General features: G+C 36.2%; 1 pseudogene; it reads right to left on the minus strand.

The window, feature by feature from the left end:
- Positions 1-13,517: 13,517 nt before the first annotated feature.
- Positions 13,518-14,227, minus strand: LOC107517875 (annotated as a pseudogene).
- Positions 14,228-17,248: the final 3,021 nt, after the last annotated feature.

Consider the following 17,248-nt stretch of genomic DNA (forward strand, 5'->3'; position numbering starts at 1 on the left):
TAGACAACAGTTTTTTGTGATCAATGAATACTAGTGTTAAAATTCACCATATAACTTAATGAACTGATATGAAGTTAGCATAAAATAATACCTAAGCTAAGGAAAAACTGAAAAATTGGATGACTAAAATGAGCCAAACACACAGATATGTCCTTGATCTTTTTGCCACATATATCTACTAGGAAAATAGATGAGTCAGAGGAATAGCAGCTAGGAAGATCAAATGAATAAATAGCTGGTTGATCTACTGCACTTCGAGGTTGTCTTCTTTACTCTATATATTTATCTGAAATTGAAAGAGATATACACAGACTTTCAATGAAGAGGATCTTCTGGAATATGTAATTATATTTGGTTTGAGTACCACCACACTGGTCACAAATGTCTTATGCCCGCCCATTTTCTATAGCTGGTGAGAGCATATGCTAACAGGGAGAGAGCATATATTAATAGAAGTGAAGAGGAGTGGAAAACAGCATATTCCCTGGAAATACCCAGCACTTGGTTAATTCATGTCATTGTCAGATCCTTCCCCTAACCTTTCATTTGACTTTTTAAACTCAGTGCCTGGCACTGCTTAGTACATAAAAGGTACCCAATGAACATGTTTGAAAAAATAATCGCTCAAATATACTGACATTACAATCCCCCAAAAAACTTTTTGAAAATAATTGCTTTTGGTCGACTTTACCAATACAATGAAGAGCATTAGGCATTTGTGACCAGTGTGGAAATTATAAAACTACTTGTAACTAATGTAATTACACATTCCGTAAGATCATCTTTCCTAAGAGTTCAATTTTTGATTCTTTTTCTCTTTAAAAAGACTATAGTTCAACATATTTCTATTATGCTCAATTTTTAACTTTTTAAATAAATATCTTATTACTCTTTTTCATGTGAGGTTGCTATAACAAAACACTCGGTAGCTTATAAACAACAATCATTTATTTTTCATGGTTCTAGAGGCTGGGAAATCCAAGATTAAGACACCGGCAGATTCAGGGTCTAGTGAGAGCCAGCTTCTTAGTTCATAGGTGGCTGTCTTTTCACTGTATTCTCACATGGGAGGAGGGCCTAGAGATCTTTCTAGGGCAGGGGTCCTCAACCCCTGGGCCACGGACCAGTACTGATCTGTGACCTAATGAGAAGTGAGAGGTGGGTGAGTGAGCGAGCAAAGCTTCATCTGTATTTGCAGCCACTCCTGAGCGCTAGCATCACCCTCTCAGCTCCACCTCAGCTGATCAGGCATTAGATTCTCATCGGAGCACCAGTCCCTGGTGCCAAAAAGGTTGAGGAGCGCTATTCTAGGGTCTTTTTTATAAGAATACTAATCCCATTTATGAGGGCTTCACCCTCAGGCCCTAATCACCTTTCAAAGGCCATACCTCCAAACACCATCACATTGGGGAAGAAATATTCAGTCCAAAACATTGTTTCTAAATTCTAAAATTCATGTCCTTGTTGCATACACAATACATTCATTTCATCTGGAGAGCCCCAAAAGTCTTAACTCGTTCCAGCATCAACTTTAAAGTCTAAGTCCAAAGTCTCATGTAAACACTATCTGAATCAGATATGGGTAAGACACAAGATATGATTCATCCTGAGGCAAATTGCTCTCCAGCAGTAAACCTGGGAGATCAAACAAGTTATATGCTTCCAAAACATAGTGGCAGGATGGGTGTAGAACAGATCTTCCCATTCTAAAAGCGACAAGTAGGAGATAAAAAAGGAGTGATGGTACTGAGCAAGTCCGAAATCCAACAAGGCAGGTTCCATTAGATCTTAAATGTCAAGAACATATTCTTTGGCTCAGTGCTCTGCTCCCACCTCCACTGGGGCAGTTTTTCAGGGTAGGGGTTGTCCCCCCCTCAGCTCTCTGCTTGGACCCTCCTTCAAGGCTGGAGTCCTGTGCCCACAATTCTCCTGGGGTTGGGTCCAGTACCCAGTAGCTCTGACTTGTATCCTTTGACATTTAGGTGGAGGTGAAAGACCTGATACAAGGACGCCCAAATTACGGGCCTCGCAGTGTTCCTTCTTTCTCTATAGCTGTAGCGGCACACAAACTTCATTTCTTTAATATAGTTTTTTTTTTTTCTTCTGAGTCAAGCTGGTTTTGCCCAGATAAGGCATTGTGACTCACGTGCCTTCCTCCCCCAGCCCTTATCCTCTGTACCTCTGCTCCTTTAATCATAAGCCTTAGGACAAGATTAACTGAGCCTTAGGTCTGAAACTACAAAGACAATAGGTTTCAGTTGGACCTAGACTGAGGTCTTTAGACGTGTTTCAGCCTCAGGCCCATCAAGGCAAAACTACAATCCCACAAGCCAAGGAACCAGGTCACCGGACCAAAGAGGATGGCACTATGGCTGATTCCAGAACCAGACACAATGATCAATTACCTCGTCCCCTCTGCTTCTAATGGTCCAATCAGGAACACCCATGACACCAACTCACTTAGTTTTCATGACTGTTATTTCCCCATATAATCTATGATTCCGAGATACTCGGGGGGCCCGACCTTTGAGCACTAGCTCACCTGTGTCTCCGAGAATTACAATTCTCCAATAAATGCTTATTCTAGTTAGCCCAATTCCTGTGTCAATTTTTTCCCCTGTGTCGATTTTTGACCGAGTGGAGCTGGCAGCATGAGCCTCTGGACTCATTTGTCCTCTGGTTTCAGTAGCAGCCTAGTCCCCAGAGTTTGTACATTCTGCAGAGCCTGAGGAGACAGCATTATGGATACCACCAATGTCTGCCACCAGCACTTTCCAGAGAAGCTGGGGCAGACCCACACTGGGGCAGCCAAGGAATGTGTTGCCAGAATGCTGGAGTAGAGTCAGGAATATGAGGTAGGTAGCATATCCTGAGGTCCCTCAGACATCAAGGGCTCTTTCTTTGCCTTCTTCCATTGTCTTGAACGGTGGCTCCTGGCTTCTATCTAGATGGCTAGCTAATCTCTTTATCTACCCTTCATTGTAACAAGTGGTAGCATGCTTTCTCATTCTTTACAAATTGAATAAGCTGAAAATTTTCTAAATCTTTAAATTCCACTTCTCTTTTGATAAACAATTCCATCTTTAAATGATTTCTCTTTTTTCACCTTTTACTATAAGCCATCAAAAGGATCCAGGTGTCTGATTCAACACTTTGCCTAGAAATAGCGTCAGCTAAATATCCTTTTTCATCACTCACAAGATCTACCTTTCACGAAATACAAGGACATGAACACAAATCAGCCAAGTTCTTTGCCACTTTATAACAAGGATGGCCTGGCCTGTCTTCTCATTTCCAGTACCTCATTTCTAAGATTTGCCAGAATGGCCTTTACCATCCACATTTCTATGAACATTCTGTTTAGGATTACATAAGTATTCTCTAAGAAGACCGAGCCTTTCTCTATACCTGTCCTCCCTTCTCTTTGGACTCTCGCCAGAATCACTCTTTATTGTCTGTTGAAGACAATGTAGGTTTTGCCAGCATACACCTCAAAATTCTTCCAGCCTCTATTCGTTACCTTGTTCCAAAGCTGCTTCCACATTTTTAGTTATTTCTTATAGCACTCTTCTACTTTCTCCATATCAATTTCTGTTTTAGAATTTGAGGGGAACACAATATTCACTTCATAGCATATTCATATTCATGATAGCATATATATAAATCTCTGGTTATTATCCATCCCCATTGTAAATCTAGAAGAGCGCCCTGATTGAAAATAACCTGCAACCAAACCTCATGTCCTTTGGCCAGTCCAGCCTGGACCACCCTAGTTCAGAATCACCTAGACTGACCTATAACTACATGGAGGTTTAGAAATGGAGTATGCAGTCCTTGGAGTTCAGGGTTTAGTGATAGATTTATTGCATTAATGATCCAATTCATCACTTCTTTTCAACCTCTTCCATCAAAAGAAGTCTATTTCCTGACTCTTGAATCTTGAGCTAGCTTTGTGGCTTGCTTATTTTGGCCAATAAAATGTAATAGTAGTGCATAATGTACTAATTCTGAGCCTTAACCTCAAGAAGCCATGTGCATTTATTTGTTCTGACTCTCATTCCTCTCCTTTTGCCAAGAGAACCTGCCTAGGCTAGCCTGCTAGAGTATAGCATACCTATGGTAGCCCAGTGGCTCCATCAATCTAGCTGCTAGCCATACGTGTGAAGGAGTCCAGTCAAAATGAGAACTGCTCAGCTGAGCCAAGACTAAATCATTGACCTTAAGGCCTGTAAGCTAAATACTTATTTTTATGCTTCATTATTTTGGCCATAGAAATTTTATAAAGGGTTTTATTCAAGCCCTACTTGAATCATACCTGTATCAGTTTAACAGCCTCATTGCTAATTATTCAATACCCGATTGAGATTTTATTCTTATTTTTCACATAGAGCTTACAATGCTGATTGAAATATCTGCCAAATATCTTGTATTCTCCAGCTGGTCCTTCTGGTCCATTTGAGAATATGATACTAAATATTGAGGCAAACACTTTGCCATGAACAGCCTTATGTGCTCAGTGACTTGGCAGGCCTCTAACAAACAATAAGCCTGGAATGTCGAATAATTCTTAGAAACTTATCAACTTGACCAAACATGGGCAAAATCAAACTCATAGCAACCAGTAACTAGCAAAATAAGGCCATGAATAATTTTTTTGAATAGTTACATAAATCATTCCAGACCTTGACTAAGAGCTATATTTTTAAATTGCTAATAATTGAAATCCTTGTACTTCAACAACTTAGTGCCCATGTTATGTTTCTAAATAACACTAGTATTTCAAAAATGAATGTTTTGAATATCTGTAATCAAGAAGTTTTGGAACTCACACATATTTCTCTATCTGGTTATCTATTCTATCCAAGGAAAGCACATTTGAAACAAGTGCCTAGCTTTCCCAATGAAAAGCAAGGTAAATCTTTAAACAGAATTCAGGACTATATCAGAAGGTACAGTAGAGCCCATGAGAGTTTCCACTCTAAAAGTGAGTTTTAGACCAGGGAACCGGAGACAGAATATTAAGGCCCACTCCACATAATGGCTAAAAATGAAAGAGAAAATTCAACTACAAAATGAAAACTTCTCTTCTTCATCTTTCTGGCATTTCTTTGAGACTTTCGTTTCAGGGAGCGAGCATCTGATTGGTTTAATGTTGAAATCCCTCAACTGATTATCCCATTACGTATTTGCTAAAATAAGTAGAGCACTCCAACAAGGCAATTTTGGGAAAGCAAAGTGATAACCAGCTAGCTCTGGACAAAATTGAGGTAGTATGGTTTGGACCAGAACAGTCTTTTATATTTTATTCCTTCACACCAGCATCCCTTCTCACATCTTTATGCACATGGAATTAGAAGATTAGGCTGGCACTAATGTGCTGTTATCTACGTCTCTTTGCCCCATGCCTTCTCTCCTATACCATCTAATCTTACTCTTTGGAAAAAGTTCTCAGAGAAAGTATGAACACTAAGATGTAAGTGACATATGTCCGAATCGATTACCCTTTTTGAATGCTTTCGATTTTCATTTTAAACTAAAGGAACCTTTAACATTGGCATTTCAGACATCCACAAAGCATTATAACAGACAAAAATCACACAATCTACCAATTTGCCAATTCATACATTATGTTTACCTGCACAAAAAGCTAGTTTTGTACAGTTATGTTAGAGTGACGAGACTTGTGAATTTACTTGGGATGGAGCTTCCACAGAATGATGCATCATGAAAAGTGATGTATATCTGTCAGGAAGCTATGAGAAATTGTCATTCTTTATCATCTTATTTTGTTAGTTTTCTTCCATGTTACTGAGTTCTTCCAAATCTGATCTATGAGCCTTCATTCCCATACCTTAAATTAATCTGGTTATCCAAGGTCTCATCTTTGATCTCAATAAACATTCTAAGTTCCCAGCGTCATTGCCAATTGCTTCTTTATATAACACCTCTGTTTCAACCATTATATTTGCTCTCTTGACTATAACCATGCCCAGAATTTTTTCGGTACACATGCCCAGATTGCTCTATAGACAAAGATCTTCTTTAGGGATCCAAATCTTCCTCTTTCTAAACAATTCAGATCTTACCTCTCTCAGCATTTATGGCAACCAAAACCCTAGTACTTTTAGTGTCTATCCACTTTATATTTCTAGTTGACAATGATATTTTATAAAAATAAAATCTCCAGTCATACATATTTTTAGCGAAGAAGTTTTAAAACATAACCCATAACTTTCTGCCTGTTTATCCATTCTAGCACAGGAAAGCATATTCAGAACCAAATAGATTTCCCATTGAAAAGTAGTGTCAATCCAGACCAAGCCTATCTGAAATGATCTGTCCCTTCCCTGAATTCCTATAGCAATAATTGTATTAAAAAATAATTTGACTTCTACATTGACTATCTTTGATATCTTTTCTATACTCTCTTAAACAGCTATTTAAATGCCATCTAGCTACATGTACTTAAATCTCATTTATTCAATTACCTCAATAATTTTTTGGCAGCAGAAATTATAATAATTTTAACATTAGCCCCGATGGATATATTCACCTAGTATACAAAAAATAAATATTGGCTAGTTTCACTGTTTTTTAAAGCAAACCTAAGACTTTTTTTCTATAAGTAATTAAAGTAATGCTTATGTATTATGTCATTAAGAAGAAACTTAACTCTCTTCTTTTTATCTACGGAAAAGACAATAAGAAGATTATTCAGGAATATAAGAATTATAAATCATCATGGTTCTATTCATATTAAAATTAACATTTTTCCTGAATTTATTTCTCATACCTTTCTCATTAAATGGCTTATAATAAATTCTTAGTGTAACTATCCCTCAATTTAAATAAATTTTATTACAATATTGCTAACAAATATTAATAAGAAATTTTAAACTACTATGCAATAACTATTTCTGAAATTTAAAAATTCAGCTACAGAAAAATGATTCAACATTGGTTTCCAACAGCCAAGATGTTAGCAGTTTGCCTCCAACTTAAAATGGGAGAAACTCTTTTGCCAGGAAATACGCTAGCCTAAATCTCATTGCGAGTAACAAGACTCACTTACAAATATGTATTACTTTTTAAAAATCATAATTATTTCCTGAGAAAGTTAAAAAAAACATTACTAAATGAACTTTATGTTTAGTGATAACTCAAATGATCAAAATTAAAAGCATTTAGGCGTAATGAAATAAAAATAGTCAAATAATTTCAAGTAAATATGAAATTATTTTTCTCCTCTGAGTACAAGTTATACAAGTTATAATGTATGATCTCTAAATTTAAATCATTTGTTCTGCTTATGTTACTGTTAACAGTATTTTCTAAGTCTTGATGTTTTTTGAATTACTTAAAATACAAACTGTACCTAATAGGGAAGAAATTAATGTAATTATGGAATCACTGTTAAATCAAAACTAAGCTTTGAATTCTGGCTTAGTTAATGTTTTTCCAAATCCTTTTTCCAGGAATATATTTTAGAATACTCCTTATAACAGTTAATCAATTTTCCAAAGATAGGTTAGTCGCTCAAGGATATGATATTAGAAGCTCAAGTTTGATTTGCTTTTGACAGGCTGGGCTCCCAGCTGCAGTAGAAGTCACATCAGCCACAGTTAGGGGAATTCCATGTTGTTGAGTTCATGCATGACTTCGGTATCTGTTAACATGATCACTTCATTCATGAGTCCATTAAACAAGTACTGATTGGGTGAGGAAGGATGCGATCAACATCCATAGGGTAATCTTATCTGATTATTGAAAAACCCCACAGAAGGTTCCTCTTGGTGAGTTTTTACCCAGGAAATGAATGTTCTCATACTTCGGACCTATTCCAAGAGGCCCATCCACATTTCTCTTTCCCAAACCAATTTATCAGTAGCCCTCTGTCTTATTCTTTCTAAATCCCTGAGTGGTCAACCTAGTCATCACCCATGAGACACAAAGTGGTATAGATTTGTAACTCTTCTCACCAAGAGAATTTTCCTTCCCCTCAGTTCTATCGCCAAGACGGGCTGTAAAATCAACTAGCCTTCTGCCACCTGGTGCCAGCAGATGATTTATCACCTTTAAAACAGACTTAAATTTCCCCTCCCCTTAAGACAACTCTTCATAGGAACATCCCCTATAGGTCATTCTGAAGGGTCAGAAGCAGAACCATAGGAGTAAGTGCATTGTGGATCAGTCACTTACACATGCAATTTTCTTGTGCTTTCAGAATCTAAGAAATCCTGGATTTTGTATTTAGCACTTCAATTTGTTGATGGAGAACAGTTCAGCATACTTGACTTTATGCTTGGAGAACAAGATAGAATAAGATCATTTTAGGAGCCCAGGTTGTAATCACCTGCTGGCAGTCTCTGCCTTAGACCAGCAGCAAGCTAAGAACAGTTAACAAGAAGACATGGCTTTATAATAGAACCTTAGTGGCCTCTATTGTAGTATTATTTGGGCTTGTATGTGCTTTATATAACATATCAGTCTGCCAAAGATATCACAAGCCCCATTGGATCTGTTGCTTTATAAGAGCCAAGAGAAAGAACTGTTTGTACTGCAGCCTAGATCTGCTGGAATGCCTTCTCTTGCTCTGGCCCCACTATTTGTAAACAGTTTTGTAAGCAGTTCACTTGATAAACACATAAGAGCCACATATCCACATGTGTTATATATTAATCTAAAGTCTAAATAAGTCCACAAACTATTGAATCTCTTCCTTATTAATATATAGGAACCCTAGCAGACTTTCACTTTGGAAGCTATATATCAACAAGCTCCAGACCAGTGGACTCCTCAAAATTTTAAGTAGTAGATGCTTAAATTTTATGTTATATATCTTCCACCCTCTTTCAAATGTAGGTTTACCCAAACATTTATTTTACTGTTACCACATAGCCCTAAGCAGCATGATTGATATAATTTTCAGGTATTATATCCTGAAGGATGATAAGATGATAAAAATAGGCCAGTTTGCTAAATATTATAAAGAGTGATGAGGGGATAAAAATCCCTGAGGACTAAATTATGGCATAGAGCTAGAGGATTAACAAATATAAAGATGAAGGTTTATGTGTATCTGTACCAAGTCAAAACATTCCTTCTGGTGATACTGATAGCTATAGTGCAAACTAATTTCCACATATGTGTTGATTTACCCCACTAAAGAGAACCATACAAAATAGCAGCTAAACGAAGTCATGAGATGCTTGTAAATTGTAAATATTATAATTTATTATCATTCCCTAAAGTCTACACATCTGTCTTCTGCATAAGCCAAACAAGTAAGTTTAATGAGGATATGCTAAACATCATGACTGTCGTGGCTGTGTTCTTGATAGTGGCTCTCATTTCTGAAAATCCCCCAGTGATGTGGCATTGCTTTTGATTTGTCATTTTATAAGGAAGCACGCTCCACAGATTTTCTCTTCAACATTCCCAATACAGTAGTCTTAATAGCACATGTCAGGAAAAGATTAGGAGAATCCGCTATTTTCTGAACATATCTCATCAAATTATTGACATGAGAACTAAGGAAGTAAACAGAGCATATGTTTGGGGACTCATTGCACCCAACATGAAAAGTCTTTGAACTAAATTTCATTTGTCCTCTGACATCCACCTGACCAGTAGGTCATAGTGACATTTTGGTTCCCAGAAACTGATCTTAGGCTCAGTCTACCGCCAGTAACCCTACAAAGGCCTGTCTTCAGTGCACAATAGCCACGAACCTTTTTGTGGAAGGTTAGAAGGAAGATTTGAATAAGTATGTGTGATATTTACACAATATATTTTTTCAAAGATACCCATCCCCTTTACTCAGGGAGCTCTGGCACTGTGACATGGCTCAAAGCTGAAAGTCATGTTCAGCAAACCTAGGATTTTGTATTGTTTTAAAAGAGATTAAGTGGGATTTCAGTGCCCTTACTATTCATTTTTATCCCAGTACTCCATGTTCACTTAGCTAACATCAGAAATCACTGTAAGCCTGACCACCTAGTAGGGTAACTGTGTTCGCCTTGCCTCTAGTATATAAGTAATGTCGTTTGGCCTCTCCTCCCATGGAATCTCAACATCTGCACTAAAATCAGGGTGTTCATTCCAATGATAATGTCAAATGTGCACATCCCTAGGGCCGTCCATGGAGAATTTCATCAGCAGTGTTTTTCAGAGATTCTTATGTTCTTCTCACTAATTTATATCTAATAACTGAATGAAGGTAATGATTCTCCAGCCCTTTTGAGACAAGTGAACATAAACTACTCTAACATTCTTATATCTCTATGATACTGGATTTCTTCTCCTATGTTACACAAAAGAATTTCTGTCATTTCAACATTACTTAGCAGAGACCAGGACGAAGTCTATTTCTTAATAAAAAAATTTTTCCAATGTAAAATTCTTTACCCTGCAGAACTATCAACTAGTATGAATATGGAATACAAAATTCATCAGACATTTAAGTATTAACAAAGTTACTTCTATGAACCCATGCTTAGAAAATCACTGGAAAATATGCTCTGCCAAACAAATAAATAAAAAGACATGTGATCCAGAAAACCAAAGATTCACATAGAAATCTAGGAAAGAAACAGAAAAAATATTTAGGATGATGGAGGAAGTAGAGATCAGAGGGGTGAGTTGTACACCAGGCATAGAGAGCAACTTGCCCAGGTTTAAGCAGGTCAGAAAGCTAAAAGAGATTTTATCTAAAATATCAACTTGGACATTTGATGGATATTAAGACTTAAACTAAGAATAAATATATATATATAAGTAAACCAAAAATGTTAGCAAAGCATTTAACAACTCCTTCTTGGAAGGAAAAACAATTATGGTATATCTCAAGTCTCATCACCTGTGATGTCTTTACATAGTCATAATAATGTAAATCCTGAATACTGATCTAACTAAAATTATGATATAACTATAATAACAGAAAGGTAATATAGGAAGAGAGAAAGTATTGAGGAAATTGAGGCATTACAAAGGCAAACTTCATTTTATCTTTCATATCAGTAGTTAATACCTAAAATCAAAAATTAATAGGTAGTAACATAAGAATTTAAGGAATCAGGAAGTAAAAGAGTTGAAAGTGGTTATCTGCAGCAAGATGTAGGTAAGAACAATAAAGAACCAGCATATGTTACAAGCAAACCCTGTATAATAATTTATATATTTCAATCATGATCATGAATAAATGACACAAATAAATTCCCCTTTGCTTAAGGGGAAAATGATCATAAACAGGTATAATATAAGTATCTAAAATTTATTGAGTGCCAGGCAAATCTCATCTCATCTAATCTTCACAAAAATTCTGAGACAGACATTAGTTCTGTTAAAGATGAGCAAATTGGGGTTCAGAACGATTAAGTACTAAATGGCTCTCATTTGGTCAGTAGTAGATCCAGAATCAAACATGGAACCTTCTGACACCAAATTCCTTGTTCTGTCTATTATAAATGCACTGTCCTCAGTTAAATATCTTTATAGAATGACTAAAGACGCCTCGAGTTAGGCCTGTAATGAATGGACTTTTGGTGTGTTACAAGGAAAATAGCTCTATCTGGATGAACAACGAAATGTGTGCTGAGAAAGGCTAAAAACAGTTGGCCTGACTGTAATAACGTCATCTTTAAAAAAAGAAAGACTGATGTTGGTTAGCTTTAATGTAAAGATGGCATTCATTCCAAAATATTTTTCTCATTAATATCAGGGTGTAGAGAGGAATAATGAACACTTTGGCCATTATGCCACTTCCTTTACTTATAAAATTAGACTTTTCTGACAGAGCAACAAACATACATCCATCTGAAAACTATTGTCATTAGAACAGATGTTTACGTGACCCATAACAAGAAAAAAAAATGTAAATACAGAATAAGATTCCTTGCCAAAGTAAATTACTATAACAGAAGCAGCAATCTCTGCTTGCAAAGCCAGGAAACTGTTTAACTAGGATACAGGCATGGGCAGGGGCCTCTTGTGCCAAAGTCAGCCTATTTCCATGGAGTCCATCTTTAAAAATATAATCACAAAAATAAAAATAAGCAAACACTTCTATCTTCTTCCATGGAAGTTCTAATGTACCAGTAACCTAAAATTGTTTAGAAAAGCAATTGATTGAATTTTGATCCAAACATTCTTGTCAGGTTTATCTTGAGGTTTACAGAATAATAGAAATAATTGAGTTCTCTCTAATTGAGACTTATAGCTTAAGAACTCCTCAAAAAGCTATATCTCAAGTTTCTTTGACCTTCTTTGGACTCTGAGACATCATCTTCATGTAGAAGAATGTTATATAATTGTGAGCTTAAGCTGTATTGTTTTGGATAATATTCTCTATGGACATGCATTATGAAAACAGCATGCACATTTGCTTGTATAATTATCACATAAAGCATTTAGCTGCTAACATAGTGGTGTCAAAGCAAATTGCATGGATGGGAAAGAGCTGCAGATGTCCTGCCAATTATTCTAAGTACTATTATAATAAAAATTTAATGACTTGGACAGTTAGGTTAATAACATACTAAGCAAAAACATTTGACTTTTAAAAGGAATTAGTTTGAAGTTATATTACACTACCATGCAATAGTGGGGAATAATCTAAGACTCTGTCTTATATTCTCAGATCCTGACTTGGCATGCTGAAAGAGAACATATTATTCAAGTTTTTGCCTATGGCCAAATTTGAAAGAAGGTGATCATTTCAGCTATTTGAGCAGAAGAGAGGTTCAGCTGTTTATATATTAAGCCCAAGAGGTGAGCTGTTACCTAGGTTTGAAATAGAAATCTCAAATAGAAAAAGAAATTATATATGTTAGCAAACAAAAGTCATAATTCTGTCTCCATCAAGGTATATGAGGAATCATAATTTAGTCTAAAATACCTACGTGATAAAAGCAAATTCATAAATTATCTGTTTCTAATAAAATCTTCTTAGGTATGAATTTCAGCTCTTCTACAATCTTGTTGATTTCACAATTTCTCAAATGTACTATGGAGAACACATGCTGAATCCAGGGTCACTCAAAGCTTCAGCAGGAGTGAAAAATAAATGTGCCCTTGGAGACCTCTTGCAGTCTTGGGGTAGAACTGGGTCAAGAACTCACACCCTCCCTTTCACTATTTTAGGTATCAATACAAATAACTCGATGATCATGGGTGGAGTCTTATATTCATGTTTCTGGACTGATAAAATCGTCCCTGACTAATATAGAGGTTCAAAACTAAATTTTTAATTTTCCACACCCATACATACATAATTCTCATTAGATTCTCCTGAGATTATATTAGTCAGGCTCTTTGAGATGACAAGGAACAGAGATATGGCAAGTTTACCCCAAGTAATGAGAGTTCTTGTAAGAAAACACCCAGAATTAGGTAAACAAAGAAAACCATCTCCGCAGCACTCAGATTCTACTTCTCTGGGTCTCCAAGTTTCTAACCAATCTACTGTCTAATTAAAACATTTCAAAATTATTTGAAAGAAAATATCTAATTGGGTCAGTTAGGCAGAACTCAATGAAGAATGCCCCTAAAAGACAGAGTTCTTGATTCAGACCACATCCTAGATCACCTAGTGCCCGGCCATTGGCAGTTACTAAGGAACAAATAACATTATAGCTGCTTTGCTGAAAAGGGGCTGTGTGGATACTCAGATACTCAGAATGACATGGAATCAGAGCAGTTTAAAGCCAGGCTCTTATTTCAGACTGTCTGAATTAAATTCTGAATTTACTAAATTTACTACCTTTAAGTCCACAAAGCTCATGGAAATTGTTTTGTTTTGGTTTTGGTTTTTTGTTTTTTGTTTTTTTGTTTTTGGTTTTGTTTGTTTTTAATTTTTACAAGAGAAGAAATCCTTTTTATTTACTTTCGATAAGTTTAAATCCATGAGGGGCACAGCATTACACGGAGTCTGTGTCCAATGGCCTTAGCAGGAAGGTTGCTTCGGAATTTGGCATGAACCAAGCCACTGTTTCCATTAGCACGTGTTACCTCTCCCCAGATTACCCTGGTTTTGTTCCGTTTGCCACCAGGAGTCACTGTGTTGTTCTTTACCTTGTACACATAAGCACATCTCTTGCCTAGATAAAACTCAGTCTCATCTCGAGCATAAACACTTTCAATTTTATGAAGTGCCGTGTATTTCCTCTGGTTCCAGAGACCCTGCTTATAGCCAGCAAAAAATGGTTTTGGATCATAGCTGTCCAGACATATTTGTTGTTTTAGAGGTCCTGTTCCCATCAGGCCCTGGTTTTTGTCTCATGGAAGTTATTTGATCTTCCTAAGCCTCAATTTCTTCACCTGTAAAACAAGTAGTATTGTATCACTTATCTCACTGAAGGTTGTATGGAGTAAATGAGATAATCCATTGTAAAGCCCCTAGCATAGACACCAGATAGTATAATTGCTCAGAGAAAGCCATTAAATCATACATAACTATTAATCCTTTGAATATGCATTTGCGTACTACTGAAATCTCAGGAACCACAAAGAGTACACACACTATTTGGGTAAGCACTGCACTTGAGAACCTTGAAACCCTGCCATGAATCCTTTTGTGGAGTGAAAATATTGCCCTGTTCGAGGGTGATTCTATTTTTTGATTATATATGAAATTTCTGTATACTGGATTTGCTGAAAATAAGGGTAGGTTATAGTAAATCTAGATGGTTCATGGGTTTATAAACAAATGTATTTTTTTTAAGTAACATAAAACAAACATAGCTAAGAAGTATTCATATGTTATTCTCAACATACAAAAAAGTATCCACAGGCATCATATTTTTTCAACGAATGTTTTCTTTGAGGAGACAGAAATAAACAATAAGAAGTCTTTTACAGTGATCCCAGGTGCTCATGAGAAAGGCTGTTCAGCCTCTGCCCTCACATGGTTTGGCCAGTCTATGCAACAGAATGAATAAACATGGATCTTGGCATCAGGCTGACCTGGACATTAATTCCTACCTATTAACTATGTTACTTCAAGGAAACTATTCAATCTCTCAGAGTTTAAATTTCTTCAGAATATATTCTCTGGGATGGAGCACAGGCATCATTTTTTTTTAACTTTTTTATTAGTACAAGTATATATTACATTGGTTAGACATTTATATAGTTTATAAAATGATCGCCCTAATTGCCCCTTCTCTCCTCTAGTTTTCCACCTAGCCAATACATTAACACAAACTATATTCCTTATTCTGTGCTACTTATCCCCATGACCATCTATCAACTACTAATCTGTACTTCTTTAACCCTTCACCCCACTCTCCCAGTCCCCCAAGCCCTCATCCCCTCTGTCCATCACCAAATTTTTCTCTCTATATAAGTGAAATCATATGGTATTTATCTTTCGCTGTCTGACTTATTTCATTCAGTATAACTTCTAGGTCCATCCATATTGTTGCAAATGGTAGGATTTCATTTTTTGAATGTCTGAGTAATATTCTATTGTATATATGAACCACAACTTCTTTATCCAATCATCTATTGATGGGCATTTAGTTTGCTTCCATATCTTGGCTATTATAAATTTTGCTGCCATGAATATTGGAGTGCATAGATCTCTATGAATTATTGTTTTGGTTTTCTTTGGATAAATACTCAGAAGTGCAATTCTTAGATCAAAAGGTATACCATTTTTAATTTTTTGAGAAAACTCCAGACTGTTTTCCATAGCAGCTGTACCAATTTGCAATCCCACAAAAATCCCTTTTCACTGCATCCTCACCACTTGTTTTTTGATTTATTGATGATAGCCATTCTGACAGGTGTGAGGTGATATCTCATTGTGGTTTTAATTTGCATTTCTTTGATGATTAGTGACCTTGAGCATCTTTTCATATGTCTACTGGCCATCTGTATTTCTTCTTTGGAGAAGTATCTGTTCAGGTCTTCTACTCATTTTTAATTGGATTGTTTGGTTTTTTGTTGTTGTTGTTGTTGTTGTTGACTTGTATGATTTCTTTATATATTTTGGATATTCATTTCTTATGAGATGTATCATTAGCAAATATCTTCTCCCAATCAGTCAGTTGTCTTTTTGTTTTGTTGATGGTTTCCTTTGCTGTGCAAAAACTTTCTAGTTTGATACAGTCCCATTGTTTATTTTTTCTTTTGTTTCTCTTGCCTGGGGAGATATATCCAAAAAGAAATTACTGTTAGTAATATCAGAGTGTTTACTACAGGCATCATGTTTTAAAACTCCCAGATAACTCTGATGTGAAGTCAAGTTTGGAATTCCATTCTCTAAAGCTAGTGGCCCTCAAATTATAGTGTGAATCATAGAGTGCTGGGCCTCACCTCCAGAGTTTCTGATTCTGTAGGTCTGGGGTGAGACATAGGCTCTGCATCTCAAATGAGTTACACATGATGCCGGTGCTGCTTGTCCAAGGACCACACTTTGAGAACCGCTCTTATAAACTCATCAGATTACTTCTTGTTCCCCTTTCACGGTATCTACAAGTCATATCTGTGAATGCCCAGCAACATCCTGCTTCAAATCACTCAAAAGAAATCTTTCCTTTTCTAATCTTTCATTTTCATTCTCAATGTCCACCCATCCTTGGAAGTATGAATGTTCTTTGTCTATGCCCATTAGACATTATTTATAATTATTTTAATCAAAGCTCCAAACCAAAATGTTACATAGTTATAACTCTATTATTCTTCTCAGTCTCTAAATTGCCCCAAGGGCAAAAACACATGCTCTATTCATTCTCGTATCCCTGACTTTAAGCAAAATGCCTAGTATATAATGGAAGAATAAGAAATGTTTTGTTGAATATAAATAGTGCATAAACCAAAAATACTTATCTATCACCTAGTGCCAGATCTATTTCTCTGAAAAAGATCAACTTGAATCAATGATGATGTGAAGCTCATCACCACTTATCTGCACCTTTCGGTTCTTTTAAAAAACATAAGCAGTATTTTGCTTGGTAAGAAGAATGTGTTTTTATAGCTTTATTCTTGTTAACATCGTTTCACACCTCTGTCTTCAGTCTGACCATGCTTCTCTCCATCAGCCTACGCATGCTAAACTTGATAACCACAGACCCATAGCGCTGTGACAAAAATATACCTAATTTTCCAGTTGCGGCTTGCTTATTTTTTTAATAATATTAAAATAGAACATATCAAGGTGAAAGTTGGCTCTGTTTAGATCTCAAGTCCAAATAAATAAACAGGCTGGAAAACACAAGAGGAACTTTTGCATTAGCCCCTGTGGATC

This window comes from Rousettus aegyptiacus, unplaced genomic scaffold (genome assembly GCF_014176215.1).
Source record: "Rousettus aegyptiacus isolate mRouAeg1 unplaced genomic scaffold, mRouAeg1.p scaffold_m13_p_11, whole genome shotgun sequence".
Classification (NCBI taxonomy): Eukaryota; Metazoa; Chordata; class Mammalia; order Chiroptera; family Pteropodidae; genus Rousettus; species Rousettus aegyptiacus.